This window comes from Fundulus heteroclitus, chromosome 23 (assembly GCF_011125445.2).
Source record: "Fundulus heteroclitus isolate FHET01 chromosome 23, MU-UCD_Fhet_4.1, whole genome shotgun sequence".
NCBI lineage: Eukaryota > Metazoa > Chordata > Actinopteri > Cyprinodontiformes > Fundulidae > Fundulus > Fundulus heteroclitus.
Window position 1 is genome coordinate 2,589,718 of NC_046383.1, and position 20,102 is coordinate 2,609,819.

Here is a 20,102-nt window from a genome sequence, read left to right on the forward strand (position 1 = left end):
GAGGGGAGGGGGAGCACCAGAGTGCTGCCGAGACAGCGCGCTGCAGTCAGCGCGCCTGCTGACTGACACTGACTGAAAGCATGTAAGCAACATGCGTTAATGCGCGATAAAATAAATATCGCCGTTAATAGTCTAATGAATTAACGCGAAATTAACGCGTTAACTTGCCCAGCCCTAAACATTATATAGTGAAAAATTAGCACTTGAACATGAAACTAAACACACTATCCCTCATGTTTTTTTACTTATTGGAACAACCTTGTTAGCTAAATTGCTCTATACCAGGGATATGCATAATTTTGTTCACTGTGGGCCAAGCTGACCAGCATTAATCAAAGGGAAACAAAGGGCAGCAAATTAAAAGCACATTTTTACAGAGATAACTTTAAAAATAGTTTTAAAGGTTGTAGCATCACGGGTCTGCTATTGATAACTCAACAACACAGCAGCGGCTTCTTTGCATTGCAGACTTCCTGTCTGTGAAGTGATTATTGTTGTAAATAATTTCATATATAGTCTTTAGTCCTATTTTTAAGGACATTCATTGTGTAGTCTAGACAACATAAACATAGCCTTTAATGTAGTCCAGACTATAATTAATTCTCAGTGTAGTTCTTTGAGGACAAAGAACGACCTTACAAACCTGAAATTAAAAATGGTGGCCTTTTTTACAAAAAAAAAAAAAAAAGATTTCAATTTTAATATGTAAGATAATGTGCTTATTTTCTAAGTGGGTGGCCAACCAAAGTGCATTCTCTACTAGTAATAAGAATAAAATCTTCTTTATTGCTTCACATAGTCAATAACATGTATTGATCATGCTTAACACAGCACTGTAATGGGTAAAAAGCCTTCTCCCTGCACATTATTTGCTACTATGCACCTTTCACATACATGGCAGTAATGAGTACTGGGACCAAAACGACTCTTCTCCATAAAAAGGGGCTTAGATGGACCCTGATTAATGTGAGGTAACAGTTCCCAGGCTCAACTAAATGAGAAAGACAGAGTGGGGGGAAAAAAGATTCATCATTCTTCCATTTTCTGAGAACCTAGCTATTTTATAGCTCATAATGGTGGACTCAGCAAGTCTTTTTCTTTGAAACATTGCTTACTCTGTCAGGATCTCTGTAATAGACTCAGAAATGTTCTGCAGCTGTCCAACGTGTGGGGAAACTTTTAGAGCTTTACTTTCCATGACTCATGAGGCTGGTCCACCTTTCCCTCAGCCTTGACACTGGTCTCGGCCTTCCCTTGTGTGTTTCAGGTGGCACCTTGTTGTGAGTGGCAGATTCTCCCCAACACATCCGCTCTACTTATCCCTGACTTCAGGTGTTACAGCACCGGTGGTATTTGAGGCAGCCCAATGTTTGGATTCAGCTCTGAGGACAAAAATAACAACAAAAAACTCAGAGAGGATGTAAAGTGTTTTTTTTTTTTTTTTTTGCTAAAAGCGTCTGTGAAGTTATTGAGTATTGCATTAAAGAGCAGAGTTTCCATGCATTTAGGCCTGATAATAAGACTTAAGTAATGTGCATTATTATATATTTTATTCATTAAGTGATCCAGATGTTTCTCATTCTGATATTGGCTGCTATCACTGTCCATAAACTAGATGGCCATTTTAAAAAGTGATTTTAGAAAAAATTTGAGGGTGCTCTCAGTTTGTATAAAAAACACATTCTTTGAGGACAGGTACAAGAGGAAGCCCACAGTGATCATAAATGCCATGACCTTTAGGCAGGATCATTTTTCTTTGCTTTTCCAGCCAAAGGTAACTGAAAACAATGTCCCATCTTTCTCATCTGGCTTGAATGGCCACCGAGAACAAGAACTTTCTCAAACAGTACAGACAACACAATGCCTTGCAAAAGGGGTTTATACTTCACATTTTGTCACATTACAACCACAGACCTTTTATGAGATATGAGCATGGATTATGGGATATATACGACAGACTGTCACAACGTAGGGTGTAATTGCAAAGGGGGAGGAAATCAATACAGGGTTTTCAGATAAAAATGTAAATAGTGGGTGTGCAAGTGTATTGAACTGCATGTGCCAACCAACTTTGCACATCTACAGACAGAAAATTTTACCTGTCTTGTGTTTGTAAAAAAGGTCAACCAGATTAGATGGAAAGCATTTGTGAACGATTTCCAAGTTTTATATAACTTATTTATTTGTCATGCACCAACTCAACAGATTGTTTTAAATTTTGTTGGTAATCATGAGAATGACAATCGAGGGGATTCTATTGTATTCTACCTGTCTGTTGGATTTAGTCTTTATTTTGAGGTAGACCTATCTTTTTGCTGTGTTTAGTGTCGTCATCCTGCTGTAAGGTAACCCTTCCAGTCTCTAAGGTTTCATTCGGTATTACTTTGTATTTAGCTATCAACTCTGACCACTGTCTCTGTCCCTGCTAAAAAATAGGATTCCCACAGCCTGATGGTCCTACCACTATGTCTCACTATTAGAATGGTGTTTATAGCGACACGCAGTAGTTTTCTCCTACAAATAGCATTTTAAATTTAGTTTACTTTTGATCATATCTGATCTCAGCTTGTGGAAACAGTAGCTTTCTTTTTCCACTCATGCGTGTAGTCCAGATTCCTGGAGTGGATAACTAAGAGACATTTTCCCACTGGAGTTGTGGATCTTTGCAGCTCCTCCAAAGGTCCCACGGGCTTCTTGAGTGCTTCTCAGATTAACATTCTACTTGCTTCTGGGATTTTCTTTATAACCTAACCTGTCTTTAAAATGTCCTCTTCCCTATGTTTAACTAATAAAACTTTGAGGTCTTCACAGAACAGCTGTTTTTACTCTGAGATAGAATTACTCACAGATAAAGTCCATTAAAAGATTAGGTGACTTCTAAAGATCCTGGTTGTGATAGATTTCATTTTTCGAGTACTGGAGTGAAAAGGGCTAAATACATATGCATGTCATAGGTCTCTACTAAAAACAAATACGTAGCTTTCCCAGTTAAACACTACTTTTCTTGTTCTCTAATGAACTGCTGAAAATGTTATGTAAATATTTTTAAAGTATCTCATGTTTGTTAATTTAAAGTGCTGAGTGGTTGGAGAAAGTCCCTTTATACTAATGTTGATTTTATTTTATCCAGAGAGACAAAATAATGCTTCCAATTGCTGGAGTGTCCAAATTTGATCATTTGGATTATCTAAGATTTATATTTTTCATATATTTCATAGTCAAAACCATTGTGTTCATGTCATTTCTAAAGCCAGTCACAATTAAAGTATTTTGCATGTTTGGTGGGCATTGGTGCATCCAGTTTCCCCTTCCATCCTGGATGTCCAGGGTCCTGCAAACATCATCCTTTGAAGAGCTTGGCTCAGTCTGCAGCCCAGTAAGCCGGCTGTGTGTTGCTGGTACAGTTGCCAGACAGTGCCATAACTGTAATCGCTCCTCTCTGCTCTAAACTGCTTCTGATGTCTGAGTAAACACATCACGAGTTGAATCCAGGTGCACCCACAGGAACTTTAGCACATGCTGCTTGCCTACTTTTATTTCAAATGGGGAAAAAAAAAAAATAACTTCTGTTATAGTGGAAATCCAAATTTAATCTCAGATGCACCAGTTTTCATAAACACTGTGTCCAAGTGGAGTTTGAGAAAGTGAGTAGTAGCTGAAGGCACCACTGGGTCTTGTATTTTCAAAGCACATGAATATAAAACCATTTTTTTGTTTTTGTTTATGCGATTGAATCCATTACCTGGAACACTTTTCTTCAGGTGCTAACTCCTCTAAGCATACAGAGCAAGAGTGGGGTCCATAACTCTGCTTTGGCAGACAAAACAAAAAAAGGATAGTGCTGCTGATCTTTGTCAGAAGCTGATCCCCCGCCTCAGCACTACGGAGACACGCCAACGGTGAAGAATTAGACATTAGAGCAGCAGGCCAACCCTTGAGGGACTTACACTTAATAATCTCATGACTGCAGGGGTTCAGACTTCTAAAATGCTTCAAGTGTTTCTGTCACCTCAGTGCGGATCAGCCACAGATGAAATAAAAGCATTGCCAGAGGGGTTTCCAGCTTGGCTAACAGTGTCTAATGTGTCGAGAGATTTTATTTTTTTTTTTGCTATGGAGCTTACAGACTGGGAGGAGCTGCAAAGGTTTTCAACTCCAGCATGTTGGGAAACTGTACGCCAAGACAATAGCGGTATAGATGTACTGTTGTATTGTTCTGAAGAATAAATCAAACAACACACACATCTCCCTTATGATTTGGAACATTAATGTGTTTACATCCTGTTTACTCCGCTGTCAGTCTGTAGACCCAGCACCACTCGAGCCTGGCTCTGAAGGCGAGTGTGGTAAAACTGGAGCAGCCAACGTGAAGAAACATCACAAACATTCTCCATGGTATTCCCTGGTGACTTTTTTTCACCAGCCCTCAATAATCCCAGAAAATGTTTGTTTTTCCCAAATTATCAGGGCCTGTTGAACCTTTTAGAGATTGGCTTAATTTCTTTTTCAAATATACTATTTGCATTTATACCTACATCTGTTTGGTTGACGCTGTAGCTTTCAATCTGAGAATCAGATTTACTAACATGCTAATGATTTTTTTGTTTTGTTGATTTGTAAGTATTCAGTCAATTTCAAACAAGATAATTTTTTTTTTTTTACAATTACTATTATACAATAATTGAGAAAGAGAAAACTGAGGTCACATGACCTATTCTAGATTTTCTGCTTTAACAACAAAACCTGATCAGACATATTTTTGGTTCTCTTAAGTAGGACTTAATCTAGAGGGGTGAACGTGGCCTTGTCTTGGTTTCACACTATGTACAGTACAGATACGGTTCCAGTGCTGCAAGGAACCAAAATCATTAAAAAACAATGTGTACCTTTACATCAGCCACATGCAGTTTGCGGATACAGTTACAGAGGCGTGAGGCACTACAAACCAGAACTGGATCAGGACCGTAACCTGCACTGTAGTCAGTTTTGGGTATGCAGAGCAGACCATTTTGGAGCTAAGCTGTTTAGAGATTTGTAAACTAACAGAAGTATTTTAAAGTCTATTCTCTGAGCTACAGGGAGCCAGTGTCAGGACTTTGGAACTGGGGTGATATGCTCTATCTTCCTGGTTTTAGTGAGAATGTGAGCAGCAGCGTTCTGGATCAACTGGAGCTGTTAGATAGATTTTTTTTGGCAGACCTGTGAAGACACCGTTGCAGTAATCAATGCGACTAAACATACACACATGGATGAGTTTCTCTAGATCTCCTTGAGACATGAGTCCTTTAATCCTGGAAATGTTCTTCAGGTGGTAGAAGGCCGACTCTGTTACTGTCTTATTTGTCCTTGAAGGTTCAGGTCTGAGCCCATCACTACACCCAGATTTCGGGCCTGATCACTGGTTTGTAGTTGTAATAACTGAAATTACGTGCCGACTTGTATGTTCCTCTTTAGGTCCAACGATAATACCTTGAGTTTTGTTTCTGTTCAGCTGGAGAAAGTTTTGCCACATCCATGCATTGATTTGGTGTGGATGCACAGGTTAACCCTCTCATTTTTAAAAATTTCTTTGCATAAGCTTATTTGTATGCAGCTATACCTGAGATTTTAGCTCTGCTGCCTGATTTTATTCAGAATATGAATTATTATTTGCCAAGTTTATGCAAACACAGAAGGAATTTGAACTTACTTTCACTTTGCTCTCATGATGTAACTATACATATATGAAAATAATTGTTCGCAGTTATATTAAGAAGATAATTAGCTGGGCTTTTGCTGTCACAATTATTGTAAATTAAGTAAAAAAAAGATTATTGTGGTGCTGGTGGCCTTTAGGGCTGCAACCTACAAACTGATTACTTATTCTTAGTTTTAATGGTAGTTGCAGGTCTGGTCCTATTGATTGTTTCCTCTATCCGTGGCTAATTCAACAGTCTATTCAGTTATGTCTTGCTAAGTTAACAAATCAAAGGTTTGCATTAACCAATATAACATCGCAAGCATTGATACTTTGCTGTAAGTTATTGACAGGCTGTAATGCTAAATTGTTTTTGTATTGGAAGTAGACTTTTCCAGGCCCAGTTGGAAAAATCAACAAGAAAATCACTTGAAGTCGAAATTCTGAAATGAACGGTCAGAGGTCTGCAAGCATTCCTGACCTCAAATTCAAATATGGCTGCTACACACATAAAGTGAAGGGGAAGTTACAGACACGTCTTATTTGCAGTTTATTAAATTAGTCACACATGCATCACTTACTTACATACAAAATATTTTTTGTTAAGAAATTGGGTGCATTGTCAGAGCTTGTATTGCTAATAGTAGTTTGCTGCATCACAATAAACATACTGTAGAGTAATGGTTTTCCAACTTGCAGCTCAAACATGGTTAAAGCAGGTGCTGTCTCACATCTGACTTCTGAAGTAAATCCAAACAAAACCTTAATACAATATTAGGGCATTTTGTCCTGCATGGTAATACTACAAACAAGCTTTTTTTTTCAAGCCCCCACAGCGTAACAGGGGTCGGTAATAATGGACAAAATGAGATGTAATGCACAGTATCTTAACTCTGTAATATGATCTGAATGCAACAGTGGCGCAGGAGTTAGGGAGTTCTTCCTGCAATTGGTGGGTTGCCGGTTCGATCCCCCGCTCTGTCTTGGCCGCTGTGTCCATGGGTAAGACACGTCACCCAAATTGACTGCTGCTGATGGTCAGAGGACCTGGTGGCGCCGATGATGTGTTGTACGTTTCTGAAAGTTGAAACCTCAGTTTAAAGATGTTTATTCTCGCTTTACAATCCTTTTTTCCTTGATGTAAAGTGAGAAAAAACAACTTTAAATAGAGGAGGGCTCAGGTTTCAACTTTCAGAAACTTACAACACAGCAATAGGTTTGATTCCTGCCAAGTTTCACCCCAATTCACACCTCCACACATGTGACCACGACATTTCTCCTGTGAGCCAGGCAAATGATGAGCCTAGCGACTCTCCACTCTTGGGGCGACCAATTCCAGGTTAATCTAAATGCGATACTAAGCTAACGAGGCCACGCCGATGGGTCTATAAAGCTTGGAACTCCACACTACTCCAGACATTTTGAATTGAGTAAGCTTCCTGAATGGGAAAACAAAACCTCTTCAGCTTCAGAATAGAAGCCCAGTTTTATTTTTTTTACCTTTTTTTTGGATAGGTAAAGCCATATACCATTTGTAATCCCTCCTTTTTTTCTTGCCTGTTACTTGGCTTTAGCAGCATTCACACTACGAAAACAATCTGAGAATGTCTTTCACAGTACAATCATAGTACCTCCCTGATAGAACCAAGACCAAAGACATAACCATGAATCCTTCTATCTGGCCATCTGCTGTCTGGGACTGTCAATCATTATCCTGCACTCCAGGGGTATAAAATAATAACTCAGCAAAATTATCAGATAATCTTGAATAGAACTGAAATTTCTGCATAAAAATTATTTTGTAACTGGTGTTAAGTGCACAGCTAAGGGATGTAAAGGATATCTGTATTAAACAGACATGTGCAATCACTTAAATTAAAATACTAGACTATCAGAAATCAGTAGAGGATCATTTAGATTTTCCCCCAAATAAGCAAATTTGCCCTGAAAGTTTCAGAGAGAAAAAAAGAAAAACCTTCCTTTTAGATTTATAATATGCATTTCCCAGGCTGGACAATGACCTTTAAATCTGATGAGTCTGAATGGAGAGGAGTATAGGAGACTCAGCTAAAAAGACAGGGAAGTACTTACACAGCAGCAACAACATGCTTCAGGATACTTCACATAAATCCATGATTCCAAACAATATATCTACAACATGCAAACAGTAAATACTTAAAAGTAATCCTAAATATTAAAAAAAAATTATCTCAGCGGTGTCAGTCTGTCATCAAATTCAAAGTACAGTGAGATTCTGCAAGAAAAAAAGCTGTCTGCTTTAAAATTTTAATAAATTCTTTGGTAATGACACATGATCAATATTAAACACCCAGCATGCTTAAACAACAGACGCCTAGGCATTATTATTCTGCAGGATCAAACACTGCACGGCCAAAACACAGACAGATTAAGTGGGAAACACAGATCATCTCATTACAATGGCTGCCGAGAGGTTTTGTGAAGGTTGGTGTTGAAACCGGATCAACACAAGAGAAGCTCAGGAGGCTTTAGATGTTTTTCCCTGAATGCAGAAACTTGGCTGAAGAAAATAGGGCAAAAACAGGAAGGATCATGGGGAACACAAAGGTGGAAACAAAAATGCGTTTTCACTGCAGGCTAGTCTAAATAAGATATTTATAAGCACATTTCTCCTTGCTTATGTCAAATCAAACTTGTAGGTTCTTGACAATTTCTATAACAAAAAGATCCTTTTGGATAGATTCATGGAGAGAGCAAAGTTCTTATTTCACACAAATGAGGGTAATTTTGCACATTTGCAACTCTGTAATTTTGCAGGTTTGGTCGTTTTGTACCTTCATTTTTCAGCTGCTGTCATAATAGCCTTGCAATGAGTCATACACACCTTGGGGATGTTTAGTACCTGATTTAATGACAATTTTCTATGATCTAATTAATGTCTAACCTGGCCATTCAGACTGATAATGTGTAGCACTTTCCGTTCTGCACATTATCAATCTGGGTCTTCTCCGATAGAATCCGCTCAAGGAAAGGAGGGACAGTCAGCAGAACTTTCCAAGCTAATTGGGCAAAGCAACACCTAGTGCCCGCCTACCACAAGTTGGTTGTAGCCAATCACAGTATCAAACGAAAATGCTGAAAGCAGCAAGAGCCATGAGAAACTATAAGTTACGCTGGTCATGGCACACTTATTTGGATAGTGACACTCGTGACTATTATGGATTCTGACAAATAGTGCAGCGCAAAAGGGTAGATGTGTAGCTGCTGCCACATCCACCCTTCTGCATTTATTTTGGTTTGACAGTGGGCTTCGATCCTCTTGTTTTTGTCACACCTTTATGTCCCGCTTTAAACCATAACACTATAACGTGATTGGCCCAACCCAATTGGCGAGGTCTTGAATGGTTGAGGCATGAAGGCTGAGTTATAGTGACGCTAGGGTTGCCGCGTTGTTCTGTGCGGACAGGGTGCGGGCCCATACAAGTACTGTAGACATTTGTACTTGACAGAATTGTAAACAATCAGAATTGTAGATAAACAACCAGAATTGTAAACAATCATGATAGCTGGTGAGTTTATGGTAGCTAAATAGAAATAAACAGAAGGCTAGAAGAAGATGGTGTGTTCACTTGTAAAGAAATATATGAAGATGTGACGATGGTGATCTTTTTTTAAATAAAAGGGTTTAAAATACACTTTGCTTTACTAAATTAAAACTAGTGGCTTTACATACTGTGAACTGTTTTAGACTTGATTTACACTGCAATTGATGGAAATAGAAATCAAAATCCTTGTTTGTATCCATAAACTTGGCTAAGAAAATCACCCCCTAAATTACACCAGTAATTTGCAAATGTTTTCAGTCACAAAATAAGCAGTAACAACACAGCTTTTAATAAAGTTGTGCTGCTTGAAACTTCTGGGCCATTTGATGTCAGTAGAGGCAAACTTGTTCGGTGAGGGTTCCTTTAAATTGCCCCATTTTGAGTGAGGCGATTGGAGGTAATGAAGGTCTACTGTAGGTAAATATGGTTGTGGTACTTTAATAAGTCATATCCAGCAGAATTGCCATATTTTCAGACCATAAGGTGCATTAAATATTCTTCCCAAGTGTGTAATATCACTCCGCCCCTCCGCGTACACAGCTCTCTCCTGAGAGAGAAGGAGAACTATCCGTCTCTGTTGGGAGGAAAGAGTAGTTGGACTATAATGCCCTGTTTCTAATATAAGGCTAAAATAAACTGAACTTTTATATTAAATTAACAAACTAGGTTTATTGTTGCTAACGCATACACCGGGCGCAGGCTGCCTTACAAGAATGCACTTCTAGTTTAGACATTACAGTCAGGCAGTCTTGTAGACTGCTATGGGGGCCGATCAGATAGTGACACTGTACTGTAATGCTCCAAATATCCATTGAGTGGAGCGGCTTTGTTGCTAACGAAAATCGTACTTACATATTTAAAACAGATTTGAGCACCGTATTATAAGGGGCACCGTACATTTTTTGACATGCACCTTATAGTCCAAAATATACGTATTTTGGTTTGATCAGAAGACCTAATCTCAGATATTTCATAAGGGTCAACTGCCCTAAACAGTCATCAAAAACAGGTTGTAATATAAAATCTTCTAAAAAGAATTGCACAACAAACTGAAATTATATATATATATATATGTGAGCCCTCTAGAGAAAAAAAAAATTCATTAAAAATATGAAAGCTTCTTGGAGAGGAAGCGAAACGCCTTCAAATACGGAAAACAAGTCCAGTTGCTTTGTATTTTACTTTTTTTGGAATGACCATGACCTGGATGACTGAGAATCTTCACCAGCATTAAAAATATTGATCTATCAAAATTTTTTAAATAAACAGGTAATCATGAGTTTGGAATAAAACAGTGGCTACAAAAGTGTACTGGCAAAGGGGTGAAATGACACAAAAGCTTTTTCAAACTCATTGAAGAGTTATTGCAGCACAAATTGCTGATTTTGATATAAATTTAAAATCCATTTTATTAGCCACACCTTTCTAAGTTTAAATCTAGTTTGTATCTTTTTTTTTCACTTTAGAGCCTCTTGTATAGTTTGTTCAAAGATTTTTTTGAAGATTTTTTTGAACATTTTGACCACGATGCAAATCTCCTGTTCCACAGCATTCCATACGATCTCGATTGGAATGAGCTCCGGTGATTGTAGAGGTTATTGACGATCCTTGTGATGGTTTAGAAATCATTGAGAGATGATTTGAGCTTTGAGCAATTGGAAAAAGGCTAGTCTTGTGTCATAAAGGGCTGGACAATGGAGGCAACAAAAGTGTGGGGGCATTTAAATAATGGTAATTTGGTACAAAATAGCAAAAAGTGTCATAACAAAAATATTATCCACACCCATACACCTACACCACAAGGAGGAACCATTGATACAAACCAAACCCATGTTTTCATGTCGTATCTGCAAAATTCTGACCCTGCCATCTGAATACTGGAGCTAAAATGGAGACTCAATGGACAAGACAATATCTTTGCAATCTGCTACCATCCAGTTTTGGTGAACCAATGTGTGTGTGTTCTTAGCTGACAGGATTAGCCCCTGGTGCTATTTTGTGCTGCTCTAGCACATTTACTTCAAGGTTCAACCTGTTCTCTATTCAGAGATGTTATTCCGCACTACTTGTTTGTAATGACTGATTATTTGAGCTACTGCTGCCTTTATGTGATCTGTCAGTCTGTCCCTTCTCCTCGGACCTCTTTCATCAACCAGGCCTTATGATCTTTTCTCTTATTTGAACAGTTCCATGTAAAGCCATGTAAAACTCTCTCTATCCTTAGAAATCCTTAAACGAGGTTTGTTCTACCAGAACTGGACCATGGAGCAGTCGTCAAAGTTGACACGGTGTTGTAAACTGAGAAAATAGTTTGTATTGTGTGGTTATATATACAGACATAGAAGAAGGGTTTGCGGAGAACTTTTGCCTGGCAGCAGATCTTTGAAAAGAAGAAACAAATACTAAAGCTTTATTCTGGAAGCAAAAGAGGAACAAGGACAAACACAGTGTTGGGTGATGTGAGAAGTAGTGCCCTTAGAAACTTAAAAGGATGTTCTCTGATCACTACTTCCTGCTGCACTTCAAATCTTACGCCGCCTTTAGATAGAAAACCTGTTCACTCCAAGGATAAAAGCCCTAAACACATGTTGAACAGAGGGGTAAATACAGTTCATCACTGCCTGGAGTGCCTTAGATCTTTATTAAAGGAGAAGCTAAACTCTTCACAGCTCCTCCAGACAACGCTCCACTGTCCACCAACCTTTGAAAGACTTGGACACCTTTTAAGAATGGGAACACAAATTTTGGGTAGGGAAAACGTCTAAAAGACAAAAATAAAAACTAAAAATATACAGAGCAATTGGCGTCTGGTTTCATGTATCAAACTAGAACCCCTTTTACATATAAGTCCTAGTAATTTACAGGGACCACAATGCAGGATCAAACAAGAATTAGCACCTTTCACACATGCAAATTAGTCCCAGTAAATTACCTGGTCAGCTCTTTCACTTTAGCAATGGTGGAATGTCCGTCCGTCCGTCTTCTTCCGCTTATCCGGGGTCGGGTCGCGGGGGTAGCAGCTTCAGTAGGGAGGCCCAGACGTCCCTCTCCCCAGCCACTCGGGCCAGCTCCTCCGGGGGAATCCCAAGGCGTTCCAAGGCCAGCCGTGAGACATAGTCCCTCCAGCGTGTCCTGGGTCTTACCCTGGGCCTCCTCCCGGTGGGACGTGCCCGGAACACCTCACCAGGGAGGCGTCCAGGAGGCATCCTGACCAGATGCCCGAGCCACCTCAACTGGCCCCGAGCCACCTCAACTGGATGGTGGAATGGATGTACCTAATATCACCTGCAGGTAGCAGTAATGCAATCAAGTCAACCACTAAATACGTTTGGTACCGGTAGTTCTTAAGGCACATTCACATTAACGCCATAATGGTAAATGGACTGAACTTATATAGCGCTTTTCCAGTCATGCTGACCACCCAAAGCGCTGTACACTATAGCCACATTCACCCAGTCGCTCTCACTAACGCGCACACATTTATACACCGAGACGCAGCTCGGTAGGCAACTTGGGGTTAAGTGCCTTGCCCAAGGGCACGACATGTGGCAAGGGGAAGCTGGAATCAAACCCACAACCTTCTGGTTGCCAGGTGACTACTCAACCCATCAAGCCACAGTCGCCCACTTTTGCTTGCCGTCTCTCACCTGACATTATAGCCAGCCGCTAACGCAGCATGCAAGAGCAATTGCACAGCAGGCGACAAGCCAGAAATACAGAAGTACAATGGTGCCATCTACTGACGCTTTCACTTAACTGCCACCCCAGTCTCCTCACTCACTTTTTTGCAGGCATGGTCCTTTCTGGAGTGCTCTGGGCATTAATAATTGGTTGAGTCATGCAACTCAGGCTGACCGCAGACCTCCACTATCAGCTTGTCTTCCACGTTGAATGACAACTGCTTCGCCTCCACTGTGGTCCTTCACATCACATCATAGCTACATTTAGTTTCTGATTGGATGTCACAGCGTGACACGACACAAAGGTTCAGCCTTTTCAACTCCAACAACTGTCGCTACGCATCCATCGCAGGTTTTGTATCGCTCTGGCATCTCTTTAATCAGCAAAATCTCGTGTTCTGTGTTGCTAGAATTGCCTCTGTCGCTTTGCATCACGTCACTCCCATGTGGTACCTGTGCATAGGGATGTCATGTAAATCTGTCATACCATAAATGGTATGCCATATTAAATATGTAAATTGGTGCTTTCATGCAGAAATGCCTTGCTTTATGCTCTTAAACATAGACATGTGGTATTACATGATAAATGTATAAATTAGTACATTTTTACATTTTAATAAAGAAACAAGTTTGACAGTTAATTGAAATTTAATTCAGTCTCACACACTGATCCTAAAAATGATCCACCCTGTTTTTAATTAATTGTTTTTTAATGATTGTAATTGAGATATACAAATCCATAACAGGGGTAATATTATAAATTCTTGCATTGGCCAGTTTCTCCAAAAGTCAAAGAGACCCATTTTTTTATAATTAACATATACCCATTAGCAGATTTCCTCAAAAACATATTTAAATTTGAAGTGGATCATTGTACTATCTGCAATACTACTGGTGTGATTTTAGAGCAGATGTTTTGCCCTATATCCAGAAAATTCTGGTTAGACATTAGAAATTGGCTAACATTAAAAGTAAATGATAGTCCAACTTTTGAAATTCCTCATATATTAAATAACTTAGATAATCCAAAACCACATGTGTCTGATATGATTAACATGGTGATTCTTCTGGTTATATATGATATCAACTGCAGCAAATGGTAAAAGTCAAAGCCTTCCTTTAATTAGTTTATTAATGACTTTAAAATGTTATTTGTATCACTCCATGTAGAGCTGTAAATCAAGAAAAATGCTTAAGGCCATCTCTGAATTCCAACTTTTTTAAAAGTACATGCACCCTACATTGTTCTCACTAAGTAAAAACACACCTTTGCAACTAACCTCAGCCCAAAATGGTGATCTGCACCGCGTGATCTCCTTTCAGTAGTTATTGTCGGTTATTGTAACCGTAAGATTGATAAAATACGGGCAAAGTTGTTCCCACTGCATTGACTCTCGTTGGCTGCTATGTCTGCCTAGAGTAGGAGAGACCCATCCAATATGGCTCCAGTACATAGTGAGGGGTCTATGTATATAATGTCTATGACATCAGGGGAAGAGTTAAAGGAAGACTACGAACATCTTACGTAATTACGCAGATGCGTCCCTTACCCGGGAATGTCATGGCTTTATTCACGGTGGAGCCGTCCCAGGAAATTATTAGGATGAGAGCCGGTACATCAGTTCTGGCTTTATTTAACCATGACCCAGTAAATGACCAGTAAATTACTGGGTACGGTTGTAAAATAAAATATACTGAAGTCTGTGGAATAGGATGTAAGGCATGAAAGCTTTTCCAAGACAGTATAAGCTGACACAAAGGCTTGTGAGAAGACAATACCTAAGCATTTTCAGTGAATCTAAAGTAATCATCTGTTTAGCTGCACAGTTTTCATGTTTTTAGAATTTTGCTTCTGTTGCTAAAAGTTCTGATGCAGCATGAATCATGAAATAGGCACAGTTGTTTTTCAGAGTTCAGTTTTCCAGAGTTAGAATAAGAAATTAATCGAGGCAGATATGCCCTAAGGTAAAATTATGCACTAGTTTTGATGTAGAAAGTTCTTTGAGAAACTTTAAAGGCTATAAAAAAAGAAATAAAGAAACGAGCAGAAAACTGATGTCAACATAGTATTTCTGTGGAAACATTCTGTACTTCTGCTTTACAGAAAAATAATTTAGAAACAAAAAAAAAATCCAAATCCAAAAAAACAACAGCACCAAAGTTGCAGTCAGCAACACCATGTTCTTTTCTTTCCTTAAAGCAGCACAGTGTAAGTTTTGACCCAAGTATTAGATTAATATGAGATATAATAAATGATTTTACATGTCAGTATACACCACTTGGCACGTATCAATGCTCCGTGCAGGCTGCCCTTCTCAAAAACTTCCCTATGTAACTTGAGAGGGTCGGATGCAGGGCTGAATGGGTCATGTGACCTAGAGCGCTTTATGGTAGTCTGAGCTCCTCTTAAATACAAAAGCTAACCTTACATGGTCCTACTTTTCTCATCCTCGAGTCAAAGTTTGTCATGGCCGATGGAAGTAAAAAGAGGAAAACGTCTCAGGAGTCCAAAAAACAAAAGTGGATCTTGAAACAGAATTTGCTTGTTGGTGTTTGATGAAAGAGCCAACTGGATGCATGACCTATTCTCTTTTTGCATCGCTGTAATTTGACGGGTAAGCTATCTTCTGTTGTATAAAGAATATGTCCAACTCCATATTTTTCAGTATTGTTGGAGCTAAATGCTAAGCCAGCAGAATAAAAATTGCTGTTAAGTAACAAAACAGATATGGCACTTACCTGATCATATATATTTTTGGTTCACTGATGTGAGATTTAATCTAGAGGGGTGAATGCAGCCTTGTCTTTACAAGTAACTTGATGACTTCTCAATCTGCCGGTCCAGTGTGGTCTGCTGTCAGATTGCAAAACATGAACAGAGACTCTTTAAATTTGCGACAGTGCAGTGCATCCAGTGGTCTTAATTGCCGGTAAACCTGGAAATGACAGGTCATACACCTCTAGTGGCTAAAAGTTACAACGTGCTGATTTAAGCAAATTAATTTACCTGTATTTACAAACCTGAGCAAGCTGCCATTGATCCCAGAACACCCGCAGCACTTAATAACCCCAGAGCAACAGAAAAGTAAAGATTTGACATGTCTCTTGGGTACCAGTGATAATAAGGACTGTTCCTGATGGACGGGCTTGAAAAGGGTAGAGAAAGACCACAAGTTAACTAAAATTGCAGAAAAAGAAGAAAAGCGGAGGCAGTGACACTGTCTCCTATTTATATGTCGGTGGGCAGGTGGGAGGTGACTGACTGAGTTTTTGTTGCATTTTATCTGAGCCAAAGGGGAAAATGAGATGGATGATGGAGCGTAAAGAGAATGCACAAAAACACATTTTTTATGCTTTTCACAGAATTTTTCTTGTTATTTCTTGTTGTTGCTTCTTATTAAGCTTCCCTGGACCTATCACTGCTTTGCTATCACATGGACAATAGAGTTATTGGGCCCTTGAACTTGTTTATCGGAGGTTTACACTTTAATTTATTCTCTTTTTTTATACAATTCTTATACCTCAAGAATTTTCTTGCCACTGTGAGCAGATAGGTTACTTGTGAAGACCATTTCGATTCTGCTGCCTTCCTTGCTCATTGAGAAGTTTTTGTAATAAATGTATAAATTCTGAGCGAGATGAATGATGGCTGCAGTTGGCCAGATAAATGAACAGCAACCCAGAGGCAGCTGTGATCGGTGCTGGAGACTTTAGTCATGTGGAATTAAAAGCTGTGCCCCCCAAATTCGTTAGGTTTCCATCCAGAGACAACAGTGTATAAGACGAAGTCTACTGCAACACCCTAGGAGCATATAAGGCTGCAGAAGCTCCTCACTTTGGAGTATCAGATCACATCTCTGGACCTGATCTCTTTGTACAAACCACTGATCTGCAGGATGAGACCCGTTGTCAGAACTGTTCAGGTTTGGACTGAAGAGGCCTGCTCAGCCTTACAGGACTGCTTTGAACAGTGGGGGGTGTTTAATACATCATATGGGCTGTGCTATATTCACTTCTGCACTGATTCTGTCCTTCCCACAAAGACAATCAGAGTGTTTCCCAACCAGAAAGCAAGGGTAAACACTACAGTACTGAAGGCCTGGGATGCAGCATTCAGGGCTAGAAGTGAGTTGAAAAAAAGGAATCCAGAAGGCAGAACAGAGATTGATCAACATCCCACATGAAATATGAAGAGGCGTCATGACCACCACAGACTACAAGCACAGCGACCAGCAGCTCAGCACTGACCCAGCTCTCCCTGACTTTTTGGACGTGTATACGAGTCTTATCAGACCCTAAAGACCATTTGCTCACTTTAAGCTTCTCAGAAAGTGTGTTTGGTCAGTGCAATCGACTGATTTCATTTAAAATATGAAAAAAGTGCAAGTCTGCTTGGTAGTCCTTTCGGAGGGTGAACTACTGGTTCAGGTTAAGGTGTTTAGCCCGCCCCTGCTCAAAGAAAAGCTTCCCATCAGCAGATGATGTGTTCAGGGAGATGTGCAATGTTCAATTTTGGGTCAGTTTAAAAGTTTAATTTTTATCTAAACTGATCAGACCACTGTCCTTCACATGTTTGTCCTGTTCTCTTGCATGTCTTATGGCAAACTAAAGAAGGAATTTGTTTTAGTTTTCCTTTGACAATGGCCATCTTTGCCACTCATCCTTAGAGAAAAGATCTGTGGAGTTTGCAACTAACAGTGAACCTGTCAACTGATTCTCCGTCTGTAAGCCCATGTACTGTCCAAGCATAACAAAAATGTAACATTTTTAAAACCTAAATTAAAAAAAACTGTATTAGTTGTATTAACACTATTGAAATAAGTCTAAAAAATTATGATTAATTTATATCCATAAAAAAATCTTTCACTACAAACTCAGTGAAAGCCTCACAGAGCAGCATGTACTTTACTCCCATATGGAATCCGATTTAGCTCTGGAAGGACAGGCTGTTGTATTAAACCCTTTGCACCACCCACACAGATGAAACATCCATAGAAACCACAGGGTAAAAGGAGCATATCCTGTGCACCGGTAGGTGACATTCACACTGTACCTAAAGCCACATGGGACAAGTAATTTCCTGTGTTTACACTTACATTTAAAGGTGACATGTGCTGCATTGTCCCTCAATAAATCACTGTCAAAAGCAGCCAATATTTTTGTTCTTTTGCTTTTTTTTTTATTCCAAGGATAGCGAGTTTTTTTTTTTTTTTTAGCAGCTTGAAGTTTACAGTTGAAGGACAGTTTTCTGACTCATGAGGTTCTAGTACAATGCTTATATTTTTGTACCTGTCAACTTAAAGTTACAGTACAGAACTGCAAATAACAGTCATAGATGCATTATTTGCAAAGCATCTGCTTAAGGCTGCTCTCAATTTACACAGTGAAGCAGAAGCTGGAAAGCATGACGGTTACTCCTGAGTCAGACAGGAAGGAAATGTCTGGGGACATGATGGCTTATTCAATTAAAGCTCTCTCAGCTTCACTGAATTAGTATTTTTGTACAATCCTTTGCTTTAAATATACATCTGAGTCATCATCATCATTGTGTGCTCCTTTGAGAAAGTCTTCAAACAAGCAGCTACACAGAAAACAACACCGCAGGCATCTAAAGCTGACTGGAACAATGAATATTTCATGCTCTCATATTGCCCAATCCTTCTGCTGAGACCAGTTTATAAATCACTGACAGCTCTGTTTTCATTTTGATGTCCTCTGTGACAAGTCCCACCTCTTAATGATGGCCAATGTATGTTTATTCAAGTCATGTCCTCTGAAATATTCTAAGTCTGGTCAGCAGAGTTGAGAGTTAATTTTCCTCTGCGTTCTTCATATAATGCATGTTCTGAAGGGGAAGGCTGTTTTTTTTTTTTTTTTCAGACCAGCCGATGATGCACGATGTACAAGCAATCATGGATCCTATTTTGCGCATGTCAATCAGTGTCTTTGTGGATTTAGAAAAGCTTCTTATTTTGCCTCAAATGTTCTTTATTCGTCAGATCAAAACAATATTTCAACCACTTTACCATGAAAGGAGTGTGCAGTTAGAAAAAGATGATCCAGCTTGATTTTGGGAGCATTTAGATTAAAAGTGGAAGAAGAATTTATCTAAAAAAAAAAATAGAAACTGACTAAACATATCCAGCAGAAGGTCAAATTTTTTTGTTGTTGTTGAAAATGTTACCCATTGGCCTCAATTGAATTAAAACAAAAGAAAACACAGCCTCACTTTCCGTGGGAGAGAAAGAAGAGGGGGAAGCCTACTCAGCGTTTATAGCCTTTAACATACATAAAAATGATTTAGCTGTGATCAAAAGTCCATGGAACTGTACTTAAAAATTGACAGTGGAAAAATTATTCTCATAAAGCTCGTAAGATCAGGGTTGTCCGTCCTCCACTTCTGCCATCCACCCCACACACACTCACCCCGGGGGTCTAAGGGAATCACTGCTTATATCAAATATTTTAGGTAAATACGTTCTTTAGATCATGATTGTAGGTGACCATATTTCCAATAAACCATGTATACATGTTAGAATTTCAGATGTTTACCTCACATCTTCAAGAGCGTGAAAGCTTTCGCTTTCATGCACCATGGTAGACCCAGCAACACAGCTGCCCCCTTTCTTTGGTTTGATGGCTGCAAAATTAAAGAAATGTATGCATTACTTAACACTGCAATGATTAGCCAACGTAATCAACCTCAATTATTTAAAAAAAAAAACCAAAAAAACAGAAAAACACTCCCAGTGGTAGGGTTTGAATCACATGCAGTTTACAGGGAGGAGGAACGTTTCTTGCCTGATTACAGTGCTTCAGTTTGTAATGGGTAATTAGTGTACGCTGGTTTGGTGAGGACAAACTACAGCACTTGCAGTACCATCTCATTGAAGAATCACATCCCAGAAACAGCAAAGCAGAATGGTACGACCTAGAACAGAGGAAATAATATAATTATTATCTCCAATAAATAGAAATACAGCCATTAAAAAACAGGATTCAATATCGTGTAGGTTAGAGCATTTAAAAGCAACCCCTTCAAAAAATAAAAACCTAAGGAACACATTCACATAACCAAATATGCTACGAAAGAGCGAAGACAGACTTAATGTACTTTATTTTAGCAGGGTTTTTTTTTTAGCTATTAGATGTTTTTTGGTC

The 20,102-nt window shown here is 39.2% G+C and overlaps 1 long non-coding RNA gene across 1 annotated transcript; it reads right to left on the minus strand.

The window, feature by feature from the left end:
• Positions 1-731: 731 nt before the first annotated feature.
• Positions 732-19,878, minus strand: LOC118557575. The gene is made up of 3 exons (XR_004927929.1): positions 19,822-19,878; positions 19,494-19,581; positions 732-1,382 (listed from the first exon to the last, which is right to left on the minus strand). It is a non-coding gene; the product is annotated as an uncharacterized LOC118557575 (long non-coding RNA).
• Positions 19,879-20,102: the final 224 nt, after the last annotated feature.